General features: G+C 48.4%; 1 protein-coding gene across 7 annotated transcripts in view; it reads left to right on the top strand.

Annotated features, from left to right (window-relative positions):
• The window catches only part of Spata13 (spermatogenesis associated 13), a 145,325-nt gene that overhangs the window by 97,499 nt on the left and 39,989 nt on the right, over positions 1–7,837 (top strand). Inside the window, exon 1 of one of the 7 annotated variants that reach the window (XM_023715046.1) lies at positions 5,092–5,153. The exons of 5 other annotated variants lie outside the window; for them this stretch is intronic. The gene's annotated coding sequence lies outside the window, so the exon portion shown is untranslated. Of the gene's footprint in view, positions 1–5,091; positions 5,154–5,216; positions 5,333–7,837 lie in introns of those variants that run through there. One more of the 7 variants, XM_023715045.1, reaches the window with a different exon arrangement.

Raw genomic sequence — 7,837 nt, 5'->3', positions numbered from 1 at the left:
TTAGCCCACTGAGGGCTGGGGTTATATGCATGTACCACCATGCCCAGCTCCTGTGTTGGCAAATGAAGCCTTTCTCTTGTATTCAAGCCAATTTATCCTGTCACAAACCTTGAGGCAGTCTTACTCTGTGGCCCAGACTGGCCCTGAAGTCGCTGGGAAGCCCAGGCTGCCCTGGAACTCATAATCTTTCTACCTCAGCTGAGAACATGCTCTCCTGAGGGTTAAAAATATGGAAAAATCTGTTAGGTTAAGTTAGGTTAAGTTTAGACTTGGGGTTTGGTTTGGGGTTAGGTTGTGGGTTTTTGAGACAGTGTCTCCCTGTGTAGTTCAGGCTGGCCTTGAACTTGTGGCACTCCTCCTGCCTCAGTCTCCCGAGTACTGGAATTACAGGAGTACACCACCGAACCCAGCTAGTAAATTGGCTTTTGAGTAATTTCTAACTTACTTGTCCTTTTTATGTTTCAGTTTTTCTCCTAGGAAAGAGAATCCTGTCCACAAGTGTAGCCTTCTAGTGCTGCAGCCAGCTCTCAGGCTTCCCCAGACTGGAGCAGCCTGAGCTGTTCACAGCCAGGTTGTGAAACTCAGCCGTAGCCCCTGGGCCACAGTAAGGGTGGTGGGGATCGAGGCTGTTTTGAGACAAGATCTGATTGTGTGTGTGGCCCAGGCTGGCCTCACACACTCAACCTTCCTCAGGCAGGATAGCAGGTGGAGCACCACGGTTAGGTGTGTGGCCGAGAAGCAGTAGAAGAAAGGGAGGGAAAGGACTTTATTGCCATTGAGGACACAGGATGGTCGATGGCATGGAGATGGGGGCATCCTCTGACCTGAGACAGTAGCAGGCTGCGACTTTATGGGCTTTTGCTATGGCGAAGTTTGAGGGGCAAGGTAAGTGGCACCTAAGGAGCTGATTGAGGTCTCCCTTGTGGCTTGGGGAAAGTGAAAGGAAATCGTATCTAGGACTGGGAGTGGGGCTAAAGGAGGAGGTGATCTCTAGGAAGATAAGCTATTGCTTTTGGGCCTCAGCCATGTTAGATGAACACTACGATCATCAGTAATTTATACTCAGGCCAGAACCTGTCACTGACCCGGTCCACTTTGCTCCCTAGGAAGCGGCTGGGGCTTGCATGTTTAAAGGCCTGTTTCATACGGGTAAAACACATATTGATCTGCAAAGGGCACGGCCTAAGTTACACCTGGGCCTCTCCATCCCCAGGCTCTGCATTGTGGATTCAACCAAACACAGATCAAAAAAAGTCAGAAAAAAAATTGTGCTTGTATTAAATGCATTCTTTCTGTGCTGTCCCCTCAATGAGGCTACCTGGAGGGCATAGTGACTCCTGGCCCTAGCACTCACACTATGCTAGGTATTACAGGTTGGCCGGGGTGACAGAAATCCAAGGACACGTGCAGGTCCGACTAAACACTACATCTGTTGATATGAGAGAGCACCATGGGCCTCACTTGCCCTGGGGGCCATGGAGCCCAGCTCAGGCAGACCAACTCGTACGCTGGTTACGCTGTCTGGGACACTTGGAAGAGCTGACAGTGGCCAGAGAAGGGGAGGACTATTTTAAAAACCTGCTAGGAGGTTTTTGAAATTCTGAGTTCTGCCATCAATAACAAGAAGTAAAAGGTGTCACAAATACACTGAAATCGATCACTGTTTTTACCACAGGCTACATAAAGAACAAAAAGTTGGGGCCAGGGAGATGGTTCAGTAGAATAAGCGCTTGCCTGGCAAGTGCAAGAGCCTGAGTTCAATCCCTGGTTCTGCAAAAACAAAAACAAACAAACAAACAAAAAAACAGCATAACATATTACAGTAAGTGCAGACAATGAGAGACTTTATAAAATAGATTTCCATGTGATTAAAAAAATGCACAACCTGCATTTTTCCTTTGTCCACAGAAATAGATCAAGAACTATTATAAAGAAATCTTCCATTCTAAAAACTGATGGTGGTGTCCCCACTTCCCCACCTGTGCATATCCAGGTGGAAAAAGTAGGTGGGGCATTTGCAGAGCCAAAGTGATGTACAGGTAGTGTGTCCTGTGAGCCAGCTGTAGGCCCCTGCCGTGGAGCCGACTCTTCCGTCAGGGTGAGCTGTGGGGAAACACCTGCAGGTGCTGTGCCCACCCTGCCGCCTCTGTCAGCCTGCCTTGGCCTGTGGCCTCTTTCTAGGAGCATTTGGAGTGCCCTGATCCTAGAGATGCCTGACTTGGGTACACAGGTAAACCCCAAGGGGCAGACACCTCCCTGCAGAGCTGCTGAGCCAAGGAAAGGCCTGAGCTGAAGTGATGGAGCTGGCTACCTGGTAGGCCACTCAGGCTTCCCGTGAACAGAGGAGCCTGCATTCCTGCTTCGGGTAGCTGGGGGCCTGATCCCTGTGCAGCTGGGGCTAAGGAGCCTCTGAGCTCCTGCAGCTCCATTCGTGCAACCACCCGACAACCCACAACCGGCCTTGGCTTCCTCCTCAGCTGCACAGTGCTCTGTACTACTAAGGTTGGTTTATCTAAAGAGAGAAGAAAAAAACACTATTTTCCACTGTGTGTTTAAGACCCAGGAGTTTCAAAGTACAGGTGGGGGTTGTCATTCATGGGTGACTTTTTTTTTCCAGACAGGGTCAGGATATGTACCTTGCTATCTACTTTAGGCTGGCCTTGAACTCATGGTAAGCTTCCTGCCTCAGGCTCCCAGGGCTGGGACTATAGGCACGTGCTGCCGTGCCCAGCTCATGGGGACATTCTTTCTACCAGTGTAAGTCCCAGTTCTTTAAGTTGATTGCAAAACATGTAAATGGCTCAGAAATTGAAAAGATTTAATGAGGACCTACCATTGGTTGTAAAAACATATTCCTTCAATGTTATTATAGGTTGGTAAACTCTAAATTATTCTCAGAAAATATTAGTACTATACTATGTTATACTGTACTGGACTATACTGTTAGGCCAAAATAGAAACAAGCCCCTCTTTCTGAGTTAGGATTTATTATTTTATTTTGCTGTGCTTGTACGTGCCAGGGGATCCTTGGGTGGCGTGTGTGTGTGTGTGTGTGTGTGTGTGTGTGTGTGTGTTTAATTTACTATCTGTCTGTCTCTGTCTATCTATCTATCTTGCTAGGCAGCTCAGGTTGGTAGTGATCTTCCTGCCTCAGCCTCCCCAGTGCTGGGATTACAGGGGAGTGCACCACCACATCCAGTTTTGGTGGCCGGCTGGGCATGGGGCCAGGCCAGCATGGCATGCGGTACCAGGGATCAAACCTGGGTCATTACACTGGCCAGGCAGGCACTTAGACTACTGAGCTATCTCCTTGGCCCTGTTCGTTGTGTTTTTGTCTGTCTTGTTTATTTTTTCTCCATTTGTTTGTGTGTGATCTGGATTTTAAGTGTGCTCTTGAAGCATCTCTGTAGATGATTTTTTGGTCTTGACTCATGCCATTATATCCCTGTTGCGAGGGAGGGTCTTGTGGCAGGCTGAGCAGTGAGGTGTGTGACACACAGGCCAGCTGTGTGGGGGCTAATCAGGGCTGGAGAGCCAGGAACGTCAATGCTGAGAGACCCCAGGAGGTGATGGGGAACTGGACTCCGCTGTTGTTAGGGGCAGGGGATCGTGGGGCTGAGGGAAAGCATGAGCGAAGAAGGGGTAGAGGCCAGGGAAAGGAAAGCACGCTTTGGACGGGGGAGTGGGGCAGCCAGGGCAGAGCTGCCAGTGAGCACACAGGCCGGTCACCTGCCCTAGTGACTGTCCGTGGCACAGGGGACAGATGCGCACAGCATGCCTAGACCACAAACCAACGTGTGCTAGAGTGAAGGGAATGACCCCAGGCCCTTAGCACAAGTACGTCTGCTATGGTGACGCTGGAATTCAGTTTGATCTATATACGAGTGAAATGTAAATATGAGACTAAAAAGAGAAAATGAAAATGAAATGGAACACTGAAAATACTCAATAAAAATAAATTGCATTGAGTCAGGCAAGAATGGACAGTGTAGGGCCAGCCAGATAGCTCAGAGGACTACCAGGCTTCCATCCTCACCGCGCAGTGCTGGCCCCACCCCCTGAGGCATGCTGAGAATACTATTGAGACTGGGCGTGGTGGTGCACCTGTAATCCCAGTGCGTGGGAGGCTGGAAACAGGAGGATCACTAGGAGTCCAATCTACATAGTGAGACCCTGTAGACCCTGTAGACCCTGTTCTAAATACATTAAGGGAAACAAAAAAGAATGGACAGCTTGGGCAAGATGAAAAATCAAGGAGTTGTACACTCAGGTTTCCTGGCTTTGTTGCTGAACTTAAAGGCTGGACCTGGCTGTGGGTGTGGTAACACACTTGGGAGGCTGAACAGGAGGATTCCAGTCAATTCAGGGCCAGTTTGGGCTACATAGTGAGTTCAAGGCCACCTTGGAGTAGTAGTGAGAGCCTATTTTTTAGTTTAGTTTTTTTTTTTTAAAGGCAGATCCGGAAAAGTTAACTGACACATTGTGAGCGTGGGTAGGAGAGGGCAAGAAAAAAGTACAGAATTCCAGCTGGGTAGCTGCACAGGATCCCCATCCTGTACCACGATCAAGACAAATAGCTCTGCCTTTAAGTTACAATGCATGCACACATGGGTGGACCTGGCCTTTTGGCTTAGGCCTTTCAGGCAGCCAGACAGCTCCCGAAGGAGGACCTCCTCTGGATGTAGGGCTTTGGCTCACAGGCAGATAAGGTGGACAGACCTGGGCCAGTCTGGACTGGAAAGGTGGCTGTTAGGAGGAGCGTGGGGTGAGCAGGAAGCACTGAAGGGTTTTAAGTGGGGCGACGGGCTGGGCTGGGCATTTGCCTCAGTGGTAGAAGCTTGCCTAGCAAGCAAGCTGGAGGCCTGGGTTCAGTCTTGGGCACCAAAAACAAAAACAAAAACCCTCCCCTTAAATGGGGAGAAAATAGCAGATTTGCATTTTAGAGATCACTGGCTAATTGTGGAAGGAGGGGAGGAGTCCCAGGCTTAAAGGAGTGGCCACAGAGCCTTCCTCTAGGAAAGTGACCCCTGTCTGGAGGAAATCACCTGACCTAGAGGCCGAGCTTGCTTCCTGGATGCCCTGCATGAGGGAGGAGTCTGCATCTACGAGGCAGCACAGGAGAACACATTGACGTGGGACCTGGCTCTGTCCAGGTCCAGGTGGGACAAACTGTGGTCAGCCTGGCTTCCTCCTCTGGCTTCGGGAGGCCCAGGCGGCAGTAAGACACGGGGAGTCGTGGGTGGGAATAGGGTGTGCACCCTGCAAAGAGAATCCAGGGACCAGTAAGGAAAAGACATTTCACAAAGAAGATGGAAAAAAAATAGCCAGACAGGTAAGTATAGTGTGGATGGAGGATGGAGGTTGACAGGGTGTGTGGCAGCCAGGGGGTGGCTTCTGTAGTTACATTTCTCAGCGACCAAGGTGGGAGTATACTTCTGTGCAGGAGCTGGGACCAGCCTTGCTCCTAACGACATTCTGTCTCCAGCAGGGGGGAAGGGGGCAGGGTGTAGCATGCCCTGGGACTGAGACCTGCAGTAGCTTGGGGACCCTGATGAGAGTTTGGTGCAGCAGTTGGGCAGCACTGGCATGTGGTGTGAGGGTGTGTGAAGGTCAAGACCTTTGGAGTGAAGTATTTTATCTGCTCTGCTTAATCTGAGTTGATGAGTTTATAATTTTATAGCCAAAAATATTCCATAAATGATAAGGATTAATTAAAATAATCTATTAGGCTACCATATTAAAAATTACTTTCACCTTCCAGTATCTGAAAGCTCCTTGATGCAAATGTACAAATGCACAGGTGTTGCTTCTTACTAGGTGGTTTTTAATAGAAATAGTCATGCTATAGCTGGGCTTGGTGGCATAATCCTCACTCATAGGAGGCAGAGACAGAAAGATCTGGAGTCTAAGGCTGTTATGTTTCGTGTGTCTTTGTCCCCCCAAAGCCTCATTGAAGTGCAGGTCAGCAGTTTGTGATTGACTCATGATTTGCTGGGATTATGGGTGTGAGTGCTGCTGGGATTATGGGTGTGAATGCTACACCCGTCCTGGGGCCCAGAGCCTGAATGGGATTTAAGGGAGACAGACTTGCTCTCTGCAGCCATTGTTGCTGCTACTCCTCCCTTTGCTGTCTTGCTCTTTGCCACCGCCATGAACGGCTGCCCTCTGCCGTGTGGTGCTCTGCCTTGAGCCAGCTGAGTATGGTCTGAAACCTCCAGTAACTGTGAGCTAAATAAACCTTTCTTTCCTTCATTTTGAGTATTGAATATTTGTCCCAGCAACGAGAGAACAGTAACTGAGACAGAGACCAACCTGAGCAACATAGCAAGACTCTGTTCCAGAAAAGCAACAAAAGAAATAGTAAAGTTACATGTACACCAGAAGGTGCCATACCTCAATTTGGAATTATGAGGTGATAGCCCAACGTTTAAGAAGTGAGGGAATTTATTCATAATAAGTGCTTTTGCCCTCTGTCATTTTGAATTAGATTTTTCCATCACTGGAGAATTCAATTCAGGGAATGCTGAACTACATCACAGCCCCTTATTTTTTTATTTTGACATATAATGTGTATCTGCGTAGCTGGGATTATAGGTGTGTCTACCACCACACCCTGCTATTTGAGCATTTTGTTTGTTTAATTTTTGTGGAACTGGAGACGAAATCTCAGGAGCTAGTACATGCAGGCAAGAGCTCTGCTCCTGCCCCTCCAGTCTTTTTTAAAAAATTTATTTGTTAATTATAATTTTGAGACAGAGTTGTCCTTGAACACATGGTCATCCTGCCTCAGCCTCCCAAATAGCTAGGATTACAAGCATGCGCTCCTGTGCCCAGTGTTATTGGCTGCTAAGGCAAGGCAAAGAAGATTTTCCTCTCCTCTGTCTCAAGTATTTCTTTGGCGGTGGTTGGTTGTATTTTTAAAAATCCTAGTTCTAATTTGCTGGAAATCACAGCCTCACAGATCACAGTCTAGTTCTATTTTCTTTAGAAGGAGCAGTACAGCGAGTCAGGGAACCTTCTTCATAGATCTAACGCATCAGGCAGGCATGGGGACTCGGGCAATTTCTGTGGTGTATTTCTGTTCTCATTATTTTGGCAATTTTCTTGCTACTGGACCCATGGTTCGGGAAGCCAGTGCCGAGCCAGGTCCCTGGTGGCTGCTGTTGGAGCCCGGGAAGCCCCTGGCCTGCAAGTCCTCTGCCTTCAAGTATGGGGAGAGAAATGCTTACTATCTTCTCCCGGGTGTGCAGGGGTGATCTGCTGTGCAGGAGTGTGCAAGAGATATTCATAGTCAGGGGAGTGTTGATCAGCAGGACAGGGCCAGAGATCTGAGTCACCAGCATCGTTGCACAGCCCGCAGCCTTACTCTACCAGCCAGCGAGTCCATGAGAAAAGCCCTGGAGCAATAGGGTCTGCCTGGAACACTGTTCTGCTCACCTGCCATTAAAATATAGATTCAATAGAGTTAAAATACACACACTCAGCTTTTAACAAGGGTGGAAAACCTTGGCTGAATCTTTGCCATTGATCGCTTGACCCCAAATTTCAGTAACTGTTTAGCGATTTGCTGAAGGATTAGCTAGAGACTCCACTAAACTTTTTAAATTTTTTTTGTTTTATTTTGTTTTATTTTGTTTTTTGTTTTGTTTTGCGGAAACGTGGATTGATCCACTAAATTTTTTGTAACAGGAAAATAAAAAAGTGACAGGTAAGGGCCAGTGAGATAGCTCAGAAGACTAAGCACTTGCTTAGGCAAGTGCAGGGGCCAGGGTTTGATCCCTGGCGCCACATGCCACACCAGCCCTGCCTGTCCCCCCACCCCTGTGTGTTGAGCCTG

This window comes from Octodon degus, unplaced genomic scaffold (assembly GCF_000260255.1).
Source record: "Octodon degus isolate 3935 unplaced genomic scaffold, OctDeg1.0 scaffold00038, whole genome shotgun sequence".
Classification (NCBI taxonomy): domain Eukaryota; kingdom Metazoa; phylum Chordata; class Mammalia; order Rodentia; family Octodontidae; genus Octodon; species Octodon degus.
The sequence above is the reverse complement of the archived record's forward strand: the minus strand, read 5'-3'. Positions and strand labels throughout refer to the sequence as shown.